The sequence below is a fragment of the Neoarius graeffei genome, chromosome 5 (genome assembly GCF_027579695.1).
Source record: "Neoarius graeffei isolate fNeoGra1 chromosome 5, fNeoGra1.pri, whole genome shotgun sequence".
In the NCBI taxonomy this organism is placed as follows: Eukaryota; Metazoa; Chordata; class Actinopteri; order Siluriformes; family Ariidae; genus Neoarius; species Neoarius graeffei.
In genome coordinates, this window is record NC_083573.1 from 29,612,544 (window position 1) to 29,634,344 (window position 21,801).

Here is a 21,801-nt window from a genome sequence, read left to right on the forward strand (position 1 = left end):
GGTCAATTTAGAGTCACCAGTTAACCTAACCTGCATGTCTTTGGACTGTGGGGGAAACCGGAGCAAACCCACGCGAACACGGGGAGAACATGCAAACTCCGCACAGAAAGGCCCTCACTGGCCACGGGGCTCGAACCCAGGACCTTCTTGCTGTGAGGCGACAGCGCTAACCACGACACCACCGTGCCACCCGTAACCAGGCAATTCATTATAATTTTAGCATGAAGTCTATTTTGTTGAAGTTATCAACTGTTCATTGATGGACACGAGTGCAAAACTGTTCATGACAACTGCAGTCCTAAAGTCTCATCTCATCTCATCTCATTATCTCTAGCCGCTTTATCCTGTTCTACAGGGTCGCAGGCAAGCTGGAGCCTATCCCAGCTGACTACGGGCGAAAGGCGGGGTACACCCTGGACAAGTCGCCAGGTCATCACAGGGCTGACACATAGACACAGACAACCATTCACACTCACATTCACACCTACGGTCAATTTAGAGTCACCAGTTAACCTAACCTGCATGTCTTTGGACTGTGGGGGAAACCGGAGCACCCGGAGGAAACCCACGCGGACACGGGGAGAACATGCAAACTCCGCACAGAAAGGCCCTCGCCGGCCCCGGGGCTCGAACCCAGGACCTTTTTGCTGTGAGGCGACAGCGCTAACCACTACACCACCGTGCCACCCAGTCCTAAAGTTATCATGGTAATTGTAGTCCTAAGCCTTCGTAGCGAAACTTAAAAATTAATTATCCAGAGCTGCTATCTAAGGCCAAGTTTACATTAGACCATATCTGTCTCGTTTTCTTCACGGATGCACTGTCCGTTCACATTAAAACGCCGGGAAACGGGAATCCGCCAGAGCCCACGTATTCAATCCAGTTCGTGTCTGGTCTGGTGCTGTATAAACATTGAGGATACGCGGATACGCTGTGCTGAGCTCTAGCTGACGTCGTCATTGGACAACGTCACTGTGACATCCACCTTCCTGATTCACTGGCGTTGGGATCACACACACACAGCGGCTCAGTCCCGAATCACTGCTCGCGCGCTTCACTCGCACGCTCTGTGAGCTGTGCAGGGCCGGAGTGCGCACCCTCCAGAGGGCACTCGCTGTTCAGGGCAGAGTGATTTGGAGCGCAGGAGGAAGTGCTGAGCTGCACTGAGGTTTATTTACACATTTCAACCTCCTTCAGGCGCTTAAACTCAGTGAGAACATGAACATCACAGCCAGGTGTGTTTATCTGCTGGAGAAGGTGTTCGCTTGCCATCCTTCCACTTGCAAGTGGTGAGTGACTTGCGCATGCCCGATATGCACTGGGATCATGTGACGTGCCGTCTAATTAGTCATGTGATTAGCGTATCCGTGTATTGGCGTTGCTGTGTGTACGCGAATCGTTTTAAAAACGTTAATCTGATGATCCGCTGATTCGAAATAATGTAAACAGGGCCTAAGTGTGTCTTCAGGCCATTCATATTGGGCCATCCTCCACACGAGCAAAGCGATGAGGGTGTCAGGATGGATCCGGGTACACTTCAATGTGGACCATCACACCCATATGTGGTTCTTCCCTAAACTGTTTTCACAAAGTTGGAATCACAGAACTGTCTAGAATGTCTTTGTATGCTGTTGCTTTACAATTTCCCTTTGCTAGAACTAACAGGCTCAAATCTGTTCCAGCATGACAATGCTCCTGTGCACAAAGCAAGCTCCATGAAGACCTGGTTTTCCAAGGTTGGCATGGAAGAACTCAACCTGCACAGAGCCCTGATTTCAGCCCCACTGAACACTCAACCCCACTGCTTCAACCTTTGGGATGAATGCTGACATCAGTGCCTGAATTCACTCATACTCTTGTGGCTGAATATGAACATAAATCTATACGGCCACGCTCAGAAATCTAGCGGAAATCCTTCCCAGAAAAGTGGGGATTACATCTGGACTGCAATGGTCAGGTGTCCACATACTTTTGACCATACATATAAAATGTGTGTACACCCTTGGGGGGGGGGGATCTTTTGGTTTCTTAAAAGCTTCCTAAAGTGGTTCTATATTCTCCCAAAGGGAGAAAGTGAAGAACAGCTCAGCACTTCCACGGAAAGGAAAATAGATAGATAGAGATAAAATCATATCTGTTCATTTTTATCTGCAATTCAGTGTGAATTGTAAAGCTTTATTATGGCTTGGAACTCATAAAGCTTGTGTTCAAAGTTCTTCAAACCTCCTTGCCAAAATTCTTGGTTCATAAACTTGCACCATGTCAAGTTTATTTGTATAGCGCTTTTAACAATAAACATTGTCGCAAAGCAGCTTTACAGAATTTGAACAACTTAAAACATGAGCTAATTTTATCCCTAATCTATCCCCAATGAGCACGCCTGTGGCAACGGTGGCAAGGAAAAACTCCCTCAGACGACATGAGGAAGAAACCTCGAGAGGAACCAGACTCAAAAGGGAACCCATCCTCATTTGGGCAACAACAGACAACATGACTATAACATTAACAGTTTTAACATAAAGTCAGTTTCGTTGATGTTATAAACTCTTCATTGATGGAAACTTTAGTGCAAAACTGTTCATGATAACTGCAGTCCTAAAGTTAGCAAGTCAACTGTAGTCCTCAGCCATAAAAGTATTACTGTAAGAGTCCAGAGCATCTTCCAAGTGTGACTTTCGACTGTCCACATGGGGTCGTCCTCCACAGGAGCGATGCGATGAGACTCCAGCCAGACACAGGGCACCAGGATGGATCAGGCAGGTCTGAGGAACAGAAGAGGTCAGCATCTCAATCCCAGGACCAACATGTAACTCAGAGAGACAGATTTTGGGGGGAGAAAACACAGGTTGTTAGGTATGCCCAATGTCACCTGAATAAGTAGGAACAGTATACATATTGCACTGAGTACAAGCAGGGACTCCGGCAACTAACTATGACAGCATAACTAAAAGGGGAGAGCCAGAAGGTAACACAGGCATGAGGGAGCCCCAGGACATAAAGCAGCCAGCCACTACACTGTCAACAAACTCGAGTGAGCAAGCGAGTGGGGGACTGATAGCATCCATACATCCCAGTTTACCAAAACACTCGATGTCTGAGGACCCTCCAGATCTACACCTTTACCTCATAAACACCATTAACAAAAGGCTTGACTCAACAGGTATGCTTTCAGCCTAGACTTAAACGCTGAGACTGTGTCTGATTCCCGAACACTACTTGGAAAGCTGTTCCATAACTGTGGGGCTTTGTAAGAAAAGGCTCCGCCCCCTGATGTAACCTTCACTATACGAGGTACCACCAGATAGCTTGCACCTTTTGATCTAAGTAGGCGTGGCGGGTCATAAAGGACCAGAAGTTCACTCAGGTACTGTGGCGCGAGACCATTCAGTGCTTTAAAGGTCAATAGTAGTATTTTATAATCAATACGAAATTTGATTGGGAGCCAATGCAGTGTGGATAAGACAGGCATGATGTGGTCATATTTTCTAGTTCTAGTAAGGACTCTTGCTGCTGCATTTTGAACTAACTGGAGCTTGTATATGCACTTATTGGAACATCCAGACATTAAGGCATTACAATAATCCAACCTGGAGGTAACGAAAGCATGAACTAGTTTTTCTGCGTCATGTAGTGACATTAAATTTCTTATCTTAGCAATATTTCTGAGATGAAAGAAAGCTATCCGGGTGATGTTATCAATGTGAGTTTCGAATGAAAGACTGGGGTCAATAATCACTCCGAGGTCTTTTACTGCTGCACGTGAAGAAACAGAAAGGCCATCCAGAGTTACTGTGTAATCAGAAAACTTCTAGCTGCATGTGGTCCTAGTACAAGTACTTCAGTCTTGTCAGAGTTAAGCAGAAGGAAGTTAATAAGCATCCGGTGTCTAATGTACTTTACACATTCCTCAATTCTATTAAGCTGGTGTCTCTCATCAGGTTTTGCAGAAACATACAACTGTGTGTCATCAGCATAACAGTGGAAACTAATACAATGTTTACGAATAATATCACCCAGAGGCAACATATATAAAGAAAAAAGCAGTGGACCCAAGACAGAACCTTGTGGAACACCAAACTTTACCTCAGTTTGTCTAGAAAAATCACCATTTACATCAACATACTGATAGCGATCAGTTAAATAAGACCTGAGCCAGGAGAGGGCCGTTCCCTTAACTCCCACAACATTTTCTAGTCTATCCAGAAGAATGGAATGATCAATGGAATCAAATGCTGCACTAAGGTCAAGCCTTGTTCACTGGGAGAACATTTTAGCTGCTCATTTCATACAGTCGTGTGCATTTTTATCCCATAAAGTCATGCGTGTGCAAACCTGGATTACTTCATGCTTGTTCCCCGTGATGTTTTATTAATGTGTTTAATTTTGTGTTGCATCATTTTCAACTGTTGTTTCAACAGCGTCTAAATGAGCTGATGCACTCGCTGCTCTTTAAAGCTTGTCCTGGATTTTATGACGAATATCTCCTCAGCCTGACACAGAGACAGGGATTAAGGGTTTGAGAATCATGACCACACATCTGGCAGATGCTACTGTATGTGCGTGTTTACACCTGTCTGGCATGCTATCAGTTGCATGTGTCTACAGATTGAGTTGTGTTGTTGGCAAAATTGGGAACTGAAGCCATAACAGCTCTGGGGATCTGAAAAAATAATAATAATAAAAAACCTGATAAGATCAGTGGAAATGCCTGCTGTCTGTGTACAGAGCGATAAAACTAGCTTCCAGGGAAAATAAAAGGAAAACACCGAGGTGGTATATTCCAGTGCAGTCAAAGATGTACAGTGTCTTGCAAAAGTATTCATCCCCCCTTGGTGTTTGTCCTGTTTTGTCGCATTACAAGCTGGAATTAAAGTGGATTTTTGGAGGGTTAGCATCATTTGATCTATACAACATGCCTACCACTTTAAAGGTGCAATTTTTTTTTATTGTGACACAAACAATAATAAAGGTGAAGCAAAAAAGCAGAAATCTGGAGTATGCATAGGTCTTCACCCCCCAAAGTCAATACTTTGTAGAGCCACCTTTTGCTGCAATTACAGCTGCAAGTCTCTTGGGGTATGTCTCTATTAGCTTAGCACATCTAGCCACTGGGATTTTTGCCTTTGATTTTTGGCTTTGACTAGGCCATTCCAAGACATTTAAATGTTTCTCTTTAAACTACTCCAGTGTAGCTTTAGCAGTATGTTTAGAGTCATTGTCCTGCTGGAACATGAACCTTTGTCCCAGTCTCAAACCTCTGGCTGACTCAAACAGGTTTTCCTCCAGAATTGCCCTGTATTTAGTGCCATCCATCTGTCCTTCAGTCCTGACCAGTTTTCCTGTCCCTGCAGATGAAAAATATCCCCACAGCATGATGCTGCCACCACCATGCTTCACTGTACGAATGTTTTTTTCAGGATGCTGGGTTTGCGCCACACATGGCATTTCCCATGATGCCCAAAAAGATCAATTTTAGTCTCATTAGACCAGAGAATCTTCTTCCATGTGTTTGGGGAGTCTGCCACATGCTGTTGGGCAAACTCCAAACGTGTTTTCTTTTTTTTTTTTCTTTAAGCAATGACTTTTTTTCTGGCCACTCTTCCATAAAGCCCCGCTCTGCGGAGTGTACAGCTTAAAGTGGTCCTATGGACAGATATTCCCATCTCTGCTGTGGATCTTTGCAGCTCCTTCAGTGTTATCTTTGGTGTCTTTGTTGCATCTCTGATTAATGCCCTCCTTGCCTGGTCTGTGAGTTTTGGTGGGCGGCCTTCTCTTGTCAGGTTTGTAGTGGTGCCATATTCTTTCCATTTTGCTATAATGGATTTAATGGTGCTCCCTGGGATATTCAAAGTTTGGGATATTTTTTATCACCCAACCCTGATCTATACGTCTCCACAACTTTGTCTCTGACCTGTTTGGCGGTTCCTTGGTTTTCATGTTACTTGCTTAGTAGAGTTGCAGAGTCAGGGTCCTTCCAGAACAGGTTGATTTATACAGACATCATGTGACAGATCATGTGACACTTTAATTGCACACACGTGGATCTTAATCAACTAATTCTGTGACTTACGGTATGAAGTGAATTGTTTGGACCAGCTCTTATTTAGGGGTTTCATACAAAAGGGGGTGAATACCTATGCACACTCCAGATTTCTGTTTTTTCATCTTAGTTATTGTTTGTGTCATAAAAAAAACAATTTGTACCTTTAAAGTGGTAGGCATGTTGTGTAAATCAAATGGTGATAACCCCCTCCCCCCAAAATTATGTTTTAATTCCAGCTTGTAATGCAATAAAACAGAACAAACACTAAGGGGAATGAATACTTTTGCAAGACACTGTAGGTATTAATTGATTTAAAAGTAAATATTCTGTATAAATGATAATGGTTTTATCTGAGTTTTCATGAAATCTAATAAATCTTTTCTTCACCGACTTTTATTCGCGCACACACTTGTGGCTGGTACCCATGAGGATTTTTTTTTTAACCCTTTGATGCAAAACATGGGTCAAAAGTGACCCGACTGAGTTTTTATCTTCTATATCTTTGCAATAAGTTAATTACATCATTCAAGGTATTCCTCAATTAACTTGTTTTTGATCATCATACTTTCTTATTTTAGTTTTTCCTTTCTTACTTTTTGAATAAAACCCCTTTTTGTATCACTACCCTTCTAATGCACAACATGGGTCAAAAACGACCTGCATTCATTTTCCAGGTTATTTCATGTATGGCTGAGTGTTTCTATGATATACTTTTGAAATAAATTCATTTTGTCATTTACTTTTCCAAATATGCAGTAAATATCTTGTTTTTGTTTAGCACAAATCATCATTTTTATTTTTCCTTTCTTAAGTTATGAACAAGCACAGCTTTTGTAATTCTACATCAAGTTTACACACATGGGTCAGAAACGGCCCGCATGCATTTACTACAGCGTTTGGTGGGAACTGTGAATTGTGCTTGTGTCAGACATTTCACAGCTCAGCACAGCGCCCTTTGCCCATCTCATACATGTAAGTAATGTTTTTCAATTGTTCTAACATTACCTTAGAAAAAAATTGATTATGTTTAGGTTACCTTGAGAGTGAGTCGATTACTTGTCAGAAAGTTACAAGTAATTACTATTAGCTACCGAGCTGTTGACATATTCTACTTTAGTTAGCTAATTTTATTGTAGTTGGCTTAGCTAACTACATTGTTAATAAATAAATAACTGGCCCCATTCACTGCTAAAGTAATTACTTGAAACAAATGATTATTATAGTATTAAGACATTTAATTTTAAATCACACTTGGATGACCTATGTGTAGTAATATAAAAAGTATTTTTGTTCATAAAGTAGGAAAAAAAATTAAATTAATGATTTGTGGTAATTAAAAACAAGATATTTAAAGAATACTTGGAATATTCAATCATAAAATAAATTGATTTCAAAAGATAGAGCAAAGAAAAACTCAGTCAGCATGAAATAACCTGGAAAATGAATGCGGGTCATTTTTGACCCATGTTGTGCATTAGAAGGGGTGTGCATATGTTTTGCATCAAAGGGTTAAATAACAAAAGCTGCCCATGAATGCAGAACTTTTCAAAAACAATATAAACCAAGAACATAGATTAAAGCAACCAATACAGGAAAAATGCTTGTATTTCAAGTCATACACTCAAGGGAGGCTGCATTCTTGTCCTTCTTTGTGAAACATATTTCCGATTTCTGAGTGTGTACCTGCTTAGAAAAGGTTCTTCAATAGTTCTTCGGATAGTTTAGGATTCTTTACTTCCTCAAGAGCTTCTGCATATGACAGTGAAACACTAACTTGAATCATCATGACATGATGGGTGTCATGAGACGGTTGTTCATCATGTGATTTTTTAGAGAAGGGAAATGATTTTCTGACCTCTCGAGTAGAGCAGTGATTGAATCCTGAGAAGCAGATGTGACTTTTGCTTTGAAAGGAATGCCGCATATAGGCGTAATGATTGCTAAATACGAATATGGTCTTTATTTCGTCTGATGTGGGAAAGAACATACCGTAAAGGTGGAAAGAAAATTTCAAAATAACCAGATGCTAAAATATTTTTAAACATAACACACTTACAGGAATCACATTAACTTCACGTGTGGATAATCATGTGAGTCACATGAGAATTTTTTTCTTTTTACAAACCCCATTTCCAGAAAAGTTGGTATATTTTCCAAAATGCAATTAAAAACAAAAACATTCACATTCAGTGTTTGTGAGATGTAAGGTTATGAGATAGCGTCAGGAAGAATCACATTTTTCCCACAAGACATTAGGATGGGCAAAATGAAGCAACTTGAACACCCCCCACCCCACCCCCAAAAAAAGGTTCTAACCCCATGTAACGCTCTCTACGTGTGGGTGGAGCACAGAGGACGGCAGGACAGAGATCAGGTTTTATAATTAGGCTTTATTGCCACACTTTTCAGTTTAACAATGATTATTCGTGCAGACACACACACAACCGGCGTCTGGTTCAGGGATCCGCTCCTTCTGCTCTCGCTCTCCCTCCTGATATTGAGGTATTTCACCTGACGTCACAGGGTCACGTGACGCCCCGGTGTCCACCATTTTGGACGGCAAGCTAGCTAATGTCAACAACAGTAGCTAGTATGTTACTGTAGCAATATTTACGTTCAGTCATTTGGATGACTGTTAAAACCTTTCAGTCTCAAGTTTTTCCTTTACTGGATTTACTAGTTTACTGAGCGAGCGCGCGATGGCTCCCGGCTCGGCCGGAGAGCGCGCGATGGCTCCCGGCCCGGCCGGAGAGCGCGCGATGGCTCCCGGCCCGGCCGGAGAGCGCGCGATGGTTCCCGGTTTGGCCGAGCGCGCTAGCTCAGTAAACTAGTAAATCCAGTAAAGGAAAAACTTGAGACTGAAAGGTTTTAACAGTCATCCAAATGACTGAACGTAAATATTGCTACAGTAACATACCAGCTACGATGTTGTTGACATTAGCTAGTGCTAACAGCTAGCTGCTAGTGCACTGCTACAACACAGACACCGACCCTAATAATACAGTTCTTAGTCATTGCCTGGTAACAGCAAATTTATAACGGGCCATGTCTCAACAGACTAAGAAGTTATTTCAATGACATTTAATAACATTTTGTTTATCCTGAGGACCGAAAGTAAATGAAAATGTGAACAAACCTTAGCTGTAATCAGATGGCGACCACCAGCTCCAGGGACGACCCGCTGATGTAGGCATGTTACCCAGCCTGACAAAATATTTGTAGGCATCCAAACTCTTATACGCTTTCAGATCAATACCTGTGTATGGCGATGGGTTTTTAACGACATAGGTATACAGATCATGTGGGCCGAAGTCAGGTAAAGACGAGGGCTTCGTGTACTTCCGTACGTCAGTGAACAATCCTGGTGGAAGCAGGTAAACGTCGTTCTCTAAGCCTGCTAACCTCAATTTTTGCAAATACCTCTCCCTCTGCTCGCCCTGTAAATGCCCTACATCACTGGATAGTGAAGGTGTTTTCTGCATCTCGCTCCTTTTTCTTTTATGTTTTTCGTTTGTCGCCTTCCTCGCATTCAAACTGATTCGAGCCGTGCCATCCAAAATGGCAGCATCACATGACTTGGTCACGTGAGTGAAATACCTCAATAGGGCGCAGTCACTGGGAAGACACACAAACACAGGTTAATTGCTCTCAGGTGACGTGATTCTGCCACTTACCTTCCCTGACTCCGCCCTCCTGTCACAGACCGGTGTTTGACCACGCCCCTGCTGCCACACCCCATTTCCAGAAAAGTTGCAATATTTTCTAAAATGCAATAAAAACAAAATTCTGTGATTTGTTAATTCATGTGACCCTTTATTTAACTGACAAAAGTCCAAAGAAGAGATTTTCAATAGTTTTACTGACCAACTTAATTGTATTTTGTAAATATAAACAAAGTTAGAATTTGATACCTGAAACACACTCAAAAAAGTTGGGACAGAGGCAAAATAAGACTGAAAAGTTGATAGGATATTAATGGAACACCATTTTAGAAGATTCCACAATAAGCAGGTTAACTGGTAACATGACTGGGAATAAAAGGAGCATGCACCAAAGGCCCAGTCTTTGCAAGCAAGGATGCGTCAGTCAGTCTGAGGTTACTAAGAGTAACTTTGTAGAGGTGTTTAAATTAGCGAAGGCGATGTCCGATGCTGTAGTATGCTCTGGCCCCATCCCAATGCGGCGTGGCGATGTAGCTTACAGCAGGTTATGGTCGCTGAACTGCTGGCTGTCCAGGTGGTGCTCTGAAAACAGTGTGGGCTTTATAGATAACTGGGCTAATTTTGAGGGCACTGCTGGCCTGTTAGGGCGGGACGGTATCCATCCCACTCGGGAAGGTGCTGCTCTCATTTCCTGCAGCATAGGTCATAGTCTCAGAACAGGCCTAGTTAATTTCTGACAATCCAGAGCCAAGGCCAGGGAGCAGACGAACAGGCTAAACCGACTGTCTGCTAGCTGCACAGAGTCGTCACTCAGGGCCCACTACATCGAGACTGTGTCTGTTCCCCGAGCTCAACAAAAAGGTAGAAATTTTCAGAGAGTTTGTTCCAGTAACCTAATCAATATAAAATTAGATCAGACTGACTGTACAGCTGCTGCCAGCACCTTTGATCTAAAGGTGGGGCTATTAAATATTAGATCTCTTACATCTAAAGCGCTAATGGTTAATGAACTCATTACTGATCAGGAGTTTAATGTACTGTGTTTAACAGAAACATGGATTAAGCCAAATGAATATATAGCATTAAATGAAGCGAGTCCTCCTGGATACAGTTATATACACCAGCCTCGTCTAACTGGCAGAGGAGGAGGCATCGCGGTTATTTATAACGATTATCTAGGTGTAACACACAAACCTGGTTATAAATTTAATACATTTGAAGTTCTTCATACTCATATAATGTATGTAGCCTCAAAAAATAAGTCTACCCAGTTAATTCCATTGCTTATTATTTACAGGCCCCCGGGGCCATATTCTGAGTTTCTTTCTGAATTTGCAGATTTTATCTCAGATTTGGTTATTTCCTTAGACAAAGCTTTAGTTGTCGGAGATTTTAATATTCACTTTGATAACCCAGAAGACCCTTTAAAAACAGCGTTTGTGTCCATCTTAGATTCAGTCGGGATTAAGCAGAATGTCATAGGACCGACCCATAATGGTGGTCACACCCTTGATCTAATACTAACATTCAGATTAAACGTAGACAATATAGTCATACTTCCACAGTCTGAAGTTATCTCAGATCATTGTCTCATCTCATTCAAAATATGTCTGAGTAATAATATATGTACCTCACCACGCTACTGTATTAAACGTACTTTCACGTCAACTACTGCACAGAGCTTTATAAATGATCTCCCAGAGCTGTCAACTTTGACTGGGTCACTGTCAGCCCCTGCAGAACTCGATCAGGCAACTGAATGCTTAGAGTCAACATTCCGCCATACTTTAGATAATGTAGCTCCTCTAAAAAGGAAAATGGTCAGAGACAAAAAATTAGCACCCTGGTATAATGATGACACTCGCACATTAAAACAGACCACTCGAAAATTGGAACGTAAATGGCGTCAAACAAAATTGGTAGTGTTCAAATTGGCGTGGAAGGAGAGCTTCCTGAAGTATAAAAAAGCTCTTAGTGCTGCGAGATCAACATATCTCTCCTCCCTAATAGAAGATAACAAAAATAATCCTAGATTCCTATTTAATACTGTAGCAAAATTAACCAGGAATAAGTCCACTATCAACACATGCACACCTGCAGTATGTAGTAGCAACGACTTCATGAATTTTTTTAATGACAAAATTGAGAATATCCGACAAAAAATTCAAACTACTAATTTAAGGTTAGACAATGAAAGCGACCTTGTAGTTAACAATATAACTGTATCAGATCATCAGTTAGAATGTTTTACTCCCCTAAAAGAAACTGAATTACTCTCATTAATCTCTACATCAAAAGCCTCAACTTGCGTACTAGATCCCTTACCGACACATCTATTCAAACAGATAATGCCTGGAGTAATTGAACCGCTTCTAAAAATAATAAATTCTTCTCTTATGATTGGCTATGTACCCAAATCCTTTAAACTAGCAGTTATCAAACCCCTGATTAAAAAACCTGACCTTGATCCCTGTCAGCTGTCCAATTATCGGCCAATATCAAACCTCCCCTTTATCTCCAAGATCCTTGAAAAAGCTGTGGCACAGCAGTTATGCTCATATTTACATAGGAATAACATCCATGAAATGTATCAGTCAGGATTTAGACCTCATCATAGCACAGAGACAGCACTGGTTAAAGTAGTAAACGACCTACTGTTGGCGTCTGATCAGGGCTGTGTCTCGCTACTTGTGTTGCTTGACCTTAGTGCAGCATTTGATACCATTGATCATTCCATTCTTCTGGATAGACTAGAAAATGTTGTGGGAGTTAAGGGAATGGCCCTCTCCTGGCTCAGGTCTTATCTAACTGATCGTTATCAGTATGTCGATATAAATGGTGATATTTCTAGACGTACCGAGGTAAAGTTTGGTGTTCCACAAGGTTCTGTCTTGGGTCCACTGCTTTTTTCTCTATATATGTTACCTTTGGGCGATATTATTCGTAAACATTGTATTAGTTTCCACTGTTATGCTGATGACACACAGTTGTATGTCTCTGCAAAACCTGATGAGAGACACCAGCTTAATAAAATTGAGGAATGTGTTAAGGACATTAGACACTGGATGCTTATAAATTTCCTTCTGCTTAACTCTGACAAGACTGAAGTACTTGTGCTAGGACCACATAAAGCTAGAAGTAAGTTTTCTGATTACACAGTAACTCTGGATGGCCTTTCTGTTTCTTCACGTGCAGCAGTAAAAGACCTCGGAGTGATTATTGACCCCAGTCTTTCATTCGAAACTCACATTGATAACATCACCCGGATAGCTTTCTTTCATCTCAGAAATATTGCAAAGATAAGAAATTTAATGTCATTGCATGATGCAGAAAAACTAGTCCATGCTTTCGTTACCTCCAGGTTGGATTATTGTAATGCCTTACTGTCTGGATGTTCCAATAAGTGCATAAACAAGCTCCAGTTAGTTCAAAATGCCGCAGCAAGAGTCCTTACTAGAACTAGAAAATATGACCACATCACGCCTGTCTTATCCACACTGCATTGGCTCCCAATCAAATTTCGTATTGATTATAAAATACTACTATTGACCTTTAAAGCACTAAATGGTCTCGCACCACAGTACCTGAGTGAACTTCTGCTCCTCTATGACCCGCCACGCCTACTTAGATCAAAAGGTGCAGGCTATCTGCTGGTACCTCGTATAGTGAAGGCTACATCAGGGGGCAGAGCCTTTTCTTACAAAGCCCCACTGTTATGGAACAGCCTTCCAAGTAATGTTCGGGAATCAGACACAGTCTCAGCATTTAAGTCTAGGCTGAAAACATATCTGTTTAGTCAAGCCTTTTGTTAATGGTGTTTATGAGGTAAAGGAGTAGATCTGGAGGGTCCTCAGACATAGAGTGTTTTGGTAAACTGGGATGTATGGATGCTGTCAGTCCCCACTCGCTTGCTCACTCGAGTTTGTTGACGGTGCAGTGGCTGGCTGCTTTATGTCCCGGGGCTCCCTCATGCCTGTGTTACCTTCTGGCTCTCTCCTTTTAGTTATGCTGTCATAGTTAGTTGCCGGAGTCCCTGCTTGTACTCGGTGCAATATGTATACTGTTCCTACTTATTCAGGTGACATTGGGCATACCTAACCACCTGTGTTTTCTTTCTCTTCCCCCCCCCCCAAATCTGTCCCTCTGAGTTACATGGAGTCAACAGGAAATCTTTTGGTGGAGACGGTGGGGACCTCGACTGGCTATCGTAGCCTGCAGGGAATCGGCCGTCAGACGTTCTGTCGCATGTCCCAGACCCGGTGAAATGTAACTGAATTGTCTTGGCCAGGCCTAAGGGTCCCATCTGCATCTCATCATTGCTGAGGAGTGTGCTCCCATCACCCAATCAAGCATCCAGCCAGAGCAGGTCATGATATATTTTTTACCATATTAACATGCCATTGTGCGTCATGCCTGATGTAAAGACTCTCGTCTCTGCGAGCCTACCACACAGATTTAATACTTGTCATTTTTAGGGCATACCTAACAACGTGTTTTCTTTCTCTCCCCCCCCATCTGTCCCTCTGAGTTACATGTTGATCCTGGGATTGAGATGCTGGCCTCTTCTGCCCCTCGGACCTGCTTGATCCATCCTGGTGCCCTGTGTCTGGTCGGAGTTTTATCGCCCCACTCCTGTGAAGGACGGCCCCATGAGGACAGTTGAGGGTTATACCTGTTAAAACTGTTAATATTATAGTCAGGCTGTCTTGTTGCCCAAATGAGGATGGGTTCCCTTTTGAGTCTGGTTCCTCTCGAGGTTTCTTCCTCATGTCGTCTGAGGGAGTTTTTCCTTGCCACCGTCGCCACAGGCTTGCTCATTGGGGATAGATTAGGGATAAAATTAGCTCATGTTTTAAGTCATTCAAATTCTGTAAAGCTGCTTTGCGACAATGTTTATTGTTAAAAGCGCTGTACAAATAAACTTGATTTGAAACTTGATTTGATGCGTCGTGGCTCACTCCTTTATGCCAAAATTTGTGAGAGAATTGTTCGTCAATTCAAAAAGAACATTTCTCAAAGCAAGGCTGCAGAGAATTTAGGTCCATCAAAATCTACAGAATATAATATTGTGAAAAGATTCAAGGAATTCAGAGACATCTCAGTGAGTAAAAGTTAAGGTTGGAAACCACTGTTGTATGCGCGTGACCTTCGAGCCCTCAGGCAGCACTGCCTGAGAAACCGTCATTCTAATGTGATAAATATAGCCATATGGGCTCGAGAGTACTTCGGAAAACCGTTGTCACTTAACAAAGTCTGCCACTGCATCCAGAAATGTAACATGAATCTGTAGTACACGAGGAGGAAGCCATTCATCAATCCTATGCAGAAATGCCGCCAATTTCCCTGGGCCCGAACTCATCTCAGATGGACTGAAAGACAGTGGAAATGCGTGCTGTGGTCAGATGAGTCACATTTCAGCTTGTTTTCAGGAAAACCAGGTGTCAAGTTCTTAGTGCCAAAGATGAACACAACCATACACTTTATGATCAGAGAAAGGTGTAAAAACCAACATCTGTGATAGTACAGGGGCATCAGTGCCCACAGCATGGGTGAGTTGCATGTGTATGATGGTACCATTTGATATATTGGGGCATATATTGGGATTTTAGAGAGGCATATTCATCAAGGCAATGTCTCTTCTCAGGAAGTCCATGTTTATTTGAGCAGGACAATGTCAGACCTCATTCTGCACGGGCTACAACAGCATAGCTTTGGAGACAGAGTGCTTGTGCTTGACTGGCCTACTGCCAGTCCAGATCTGTCTCTTATTGAGAATGTATGGTGCATCATGAAGAGGAGAATCAGACAACGGCGACTGCAGACTGTTGAGCAGCTGAAGTTTTATATCAACCAAGAATGGACAAAAATTCCAATTGCAAAACTGGAGCAATTAGTATCCTCAGTTCTCATATGATTAAAAAGTGTTATTAACACTTCCTCCTCCAAGTAACCTGTTCACTCAAAAGATTGTTTGTTAGATTTTTGTGGAATGACAGACGTCCCTGGACACGATTGTCTCTATTGTACTTACCATATGACAGAGGGGGACTCAAATGTCCCAGCCCACTCTGGTACTATTGGGCAGCACAATTAAGAACACTGTTGTTTTACTACACAGAGAGAGATGCTCCTCTCTGGAAAGAAATGGAGGAACTCCAGCTAAGTCTACCCCTCCCAATATATCTGTACTCAGCAAGCACTAAAATCCTTAAAAAGAATACAAAAAATCCTATCGTGAAAAATATGATTGTAGTGTGGCATCAAGTGAAAAAATATCTGAGAGAAACGCCCTCTCTCTCTGTCTTCAGCCCAATATAGGGAAATGACTCCAGGTAAAACAGACGGGGGATTTAAATCTTGGGCCACTAAGGCCAAGTTTACATTAGACCGTATCTGTCTCGTTTTCTTCGCGGATGCACTGTCCGTTTACATTAAAACGCCTGGAAACGCCGGGAAACGGGAATCCGCCAGGGTCCACGTATTCAATCCAAATCGTGTCTGGTCCGGTGCTGTGTAAACATTGAGAATACGCGGATATGCGGATACGCTGTGCTGAGCTCTAGCTGGCGTTGTCATTGGACAACGTCACTGTGACATCCACCTTCCTGATTCGCTGGCGTTGGTCATGTGACGTGACTGCTGAAAAACGGCGCGGACTTCCGCCTTGTATCACCTTTCATTAAAGAGTATAAAAGTATGAAAATACTGCAAATACTGATGCAAATACTGCCCATTGTGTACTTATGATTGTCTTTAGGCTTGCCATCCTTCCACTTGCAAGTGGTAAGTGACGCGCATGCCCGACATGCACTGAGATCACACACACAGCGGCTCAGTCCCAAATCACTGCTCATGCGCTCCACTCGCGCGCTCTGTGAGCTGCACAGGGCCGGAGTGCGCACCCTCCAGAGGGCACTCGCTGTTCAGGGCGGAGTGATTTGGAGCGCAGGATGCCTGCGGAGCCGAGCGTATCCGTGTATTGGCGTTGCTATGTGCACGCTAATCGTTTTAAAAACGTTAATCTGATGATCCGCTGATACGGTCTAATGTAAACCCCACCTAAGGGGCTGGGAAAAATAGATCTTTACAACTCGCAAAATGTGCTGATGACATTTGAAGAAATAGTCGATAAATTTAACATACCCCGCAATCATTTTTTTAAATACCTACATTTGAGAAATTTCATCAGAACACATCAATATCAAACATTATGCATCCCCGAAATGTCTACCATAGAAAAATTAATGAATACAAATTGCTTAGGGAGAGGTTTAATTTCCAAAATTTATAAATGCCTGATAGACAGAAGTACAGAAACATCTGCACGATGGCTGGGGGCATGGAGAGAGGATCTACAGGAGGACATCCCAATAGGAAAATGGGAGGAGGCATGTTCTAAAGCACAATCGAGAACTACTAACACCCGCCTGAAATTACTGCAATACAGTTGGTTGATGCGAACGTATATCACCCCAAAAAAACTTAACAGATATAATAGCGCTATACCTGATATTTGTATTAAATGTGAGAAGGAAAAAGATACATTTTTCCATTGTATTTGGCAATGTATAGAAATACAAAAATTCTGGAAAGAAATAAAACAATGTATTCAAAATATTTTACATATTCAAATACCCTTAATCCCACATTTGTTTATATTAGGTTTATCTCCAGATAATTTGAAGATTAAAAAATATCAACGAATGTTTGTAGACTTAAGTGTGTTAATGGAAAAGAGAGTAATAGCCCTCTCATGGAAAAACACTAGAAAGCCAAGTGTAAGCAAGTGGTTGTTTGATCTATCTACAACTCTCCCCTTAGAGAAAATTACATATACAACCCCGATTCCAAAAAAGTTGGGACAAAGTACAAATTGTAAATAAAAACGAAATGCAATGATGTGGAAGTTTCAAAATTCCATATTTTATTCAGAATAGAACATAGATGACATATCAAATGTTTAAACTGAGAAAATGTATCATTTAAAGAGAAAAATCAGGTGATTTTAAATTTCATGACAACAACACATCTCAAAAAAGTTGGGACAAGGCCATGTTTACCACTGTGAGACATCCCCTTTTCTCTTTACAACAGTCTGTAAACGTCTGGGGACTGAGAAGACAAGTTGCTCAAGTTTAGGGATAGGAATGTTAACCCATTCTTGTCTAATGTAGGATTCTAGTTGCTCAACTGTCTTAGGTCTTTTTTGTCATATCTTCCATTTTATGATGCGGCAAATGTTTTCTATGGGTGAAAGATCTGGACTGCAGGCTGGCCAGTTCAGTACCCGGACCCTTCTTCTACGCAGCCATGATGCTGTAATTGATGCAGTATGTGGTTTGGCATTGTCATGTTGGAAAATGCAAGGTCTTCCCTGAAAGAGACGTCGTCTGGACGGGAGCATATGTTGCCCTAGAACCTGGATATACCTTTCAGCATTGATGGGGTCTTTCCAGATGTGTAAGCTGCCCATGCCACACACACTAATGCAACCCCATACCATCAGAGATGCAGGCTTCTGAACTGAGCGCTGATAACAACTTGGGTCGTCCTTCTCCTCTTTAGTCCGAATGACATGGCGTCCCTGATTTCCATAAAGAACTTCAAATTTTGATTCGTCTGACCACAGAACAGTTTTCCACTTTGCCACAGTCCATTTTAAATGAGCCTTGGCCCAGAGAAGACGTCTGCGCTTCTGGATCATGTTTAGATACGGCTTCTTCTTTGAACTATAGAGTTTTAGCTGGCAACGGCGGATGGCACGGTGAATTGTGTTCACAGATTATGTTCTCTGGAAATATTCCTGAGCCCATTTTGTGATTTCCAATACAGAAGCATGCCTGTATGTGATGCAGTGCCATCTAAGGGCCCGAAGATCACGGGCACCCAGTATGGTTTTCGGGCCTTGACCCTTATGCACAGAGATTCTTCCAGATTCTCTGAATCTTTTGATGATATTATGCACTGTAGATGATGATATGTTCAAACTCTTTGCAATTTTACACTGTCGAACTCCTTTCTGATATTGCTCCACTATTTGTCGGCGCAGAATTAGGGGGATTGGTGATCCTCTTCCCATCTTTACTTCTGAGAGCCGCTGCCACTCCAAGATGCTCTTTTTATACCCAGTCATGTTAATGACCTATTGCCAATTGACCTAATGAGTTGCAATTTGGTCCTCCAGCTGTTCCTTTTTTGTACCTTTAACTTTTCCAGCCTCTTATTGCCCCTGTCCCAACTTGTTTGAGATGTGTTGCTGTCATGAAATTTCAAATGAGCCAATATTTGGCATGAAATTTCAAAATGTCTCACTTTCGCCATTTGATATGTTGTCTATGTTCTATTGTGAATACAATATCAGTTTTTGAGATTTGTAAATTATTGCATTCCGTTTTTATTTACAATTTGTACTTTGTCTCAACTTTTTTGGAATCGGGGTTGTATAATAAAACATCAACAACATAATTTTCACCAGATCTGGGACCCCTTCATTTGCTATGTATCGAGAACAGATTTGTCACGTGTAATGGAAGAGCCTGGAGACGTGTAAACAGTGGCACTCTGCAGTACCTGATATGGCAGAAATACGTTTTTCTTTTTCCCTATTCAATGAACTGAAATGGACAAACTTACTAACCTGATTCCCAGCCAAGAACTGGAATAATTTGGAGAGCGGGGGATGGGGGGGTGTTATGTTCGTTCAAGACATGTAACTGTATTTCTTTGTATTTTCCTCTTCCTGTTGTCTTGTTATAAAAGCAATAAAAAATTATGTTGGTAAAAAAAAAGGGTTATTAAAGGAAAGGTGATGTAATACAATGGTAATAATGCCTCTGTCCCAACTTTTTCGAGTGTGTCGAAGGCATCAAATTCTAACTTAATTTATATTTACAAAATACAATTAAGTTGGTCTGTAAAACTATTGAAAATCTTTTCTTTGGACTTTTGTCAGTTAAAAAAAGGTTCACGTGAGTTAACAAATCACAGAATTTTGTTTTTATTGCATTTTGGAAAAAATTCTAACTTTTCTGGAAATGGGGTTTGTAGATACTTACTAGCTAAAAATTTCACACCTTTTTCACGTTTGGATGTTATTTGTTCATTTCTATGTGTATGTTTTTACATTTTAGATGGTTTCATAATTTAGATCTGATTTTCTCACATGAATAATTCTTGTGTTATTCATGTATAGGCATATGAAATTGTTATTTCCTGTTGTATAAAGAGTGTGTTGAGTTGTGCTTTAAAAATTGGTCAGTGTTGCGTGAGTGACAAATATTGTAGTGAGTAGATCACAGATTTTTGAATTTGAGCTTAAAGGGGACATATTATGAAAACTCACTTTTTCAGTGCTTGCGCACATACATTAAATGAAATCAAATCAAGTTTATTTGTATAGCGCTTTTAACAATAAACATTGTCGCAAAGCAGCTTTACAGAATTTGAACGACTTAAAACATGAGCTAATTTTATCCCTAATCTATCCCCAATGAGCAAGCCTGTGGCAACGGTGGCAAGGAAAAACTCCCTCAGATGACATGAGGAAAAAACCTCGAGAGGAACCAGACTCAAAAGGGAACCCATCCTCATTTGGGCAACAACAGACAGCCTGACTATAATATTAACAGTTTTAACAGGTATAACCCTCAACTGTCCTCATGGGGCCGTCCTTCACAGGAGCGGTGCGATAAAACTCCGACCAGACACAGGGCACCAGGATGGATCAAGCAGGTCCGAGGGGCAGAAGAGGCCAGCATCTCAATCCCAGGATCAACATGTAACTCAGAGGGACAGATTGGGGGGGGGGGGGGGGGGGGGGGGAGAGAGAGAGAGAGAAAGAAAACACGTTGTTAGGTATGCCCTAAAAATGACAAGTATTAAATCTGTGTGGTAGGCTTGCAGAGACGAGAGTCTTGACATCAGGCATAACACACAACAATGGCATGTTAATATAGTAAAAAATATATCATGACCTGCTCTGGCTGGATGCTCGATTGGGTGATGGGAGCACACTCCTCAGCAATGATGAGATGCAGATGGGACCCTTAGGGCTGGCCAAGACAATTCAGTTACATTTCACCGGGTCTGGGACATGCGACCGAATGTCTGACAGCCGATTCCCTGCACACTACGATAGCCAGTCGAGGTCTCCACCCTCTCCACCAAAAGATTTCCTGTTGACTCCATGTAACTCAGAGGGACAGATTTGGGGTGGGGGGGGAGGGAAAGAAAACACAGGTGGTTAGGTATGCCCAATGTCACCTGAATAAGTAGGAACAGTATACATATTGCACCGAGTACAAGCAGGGACTCCGGCAACTAACTATGACAGCATAACTAAAAGGAGAGAGCCAGAAGGTAACACAGGCATGAGGGAGCCCCGGGACATAAAGCAGCCAGCCACTACACCGTCAACAAACTCGAGTGAGCAAGCGAGTGGGGACTGACAGCATCCATACATCCCAGTTTACCAAAACACTATGTCTGAGGACCCTCCAGATCTACACCTTTACCTCATAAACACCATTAACAAAAGACTTGACTAAACAGATGTTTTCAGCCTAGACCTAAATGCTGAAACTGTGTCTGATTCCCGAACACTACTTGGAAGGCTGTTCCATAACTGTGGGGCTTTGTAAGAAAAGGCTCTGCCCCCTGATGTAGCCTTCACTATACGAGGTACCAGCAGATAGCCTGCACCTTTTGATCTAAGTAGGCGTGGCGGGTCATAGAGGTTCAGAAGTTCACTCAGGTACTGTGGTGCGAGACCATTCAGTGCTTTAAAGGTCAACAGTAGTATTTTATAATCAATACGAAATTTGATTGGGAGCCAATGCAGTGTGGATAAGACAGGGGTGATGTGGTCATATTTTCTAGTTCTAGTAAGGACTCTTGCTGCTGCATTTTGAACTAACTGGAGCTTGTTTATGCACTTATTGGAACATCCAGACAGTAAGGCACATTAGAGCCTATCAATCCACAAACTCTGAAATAAGACACCCAGTCAGCTGATTTTGAGCTACCCATTTCAGAAAATGTGTGCTTCAACAAGCCGTTCAGATTTAGCTCCCCTTTCGATGTCACAAGGAGCTCATG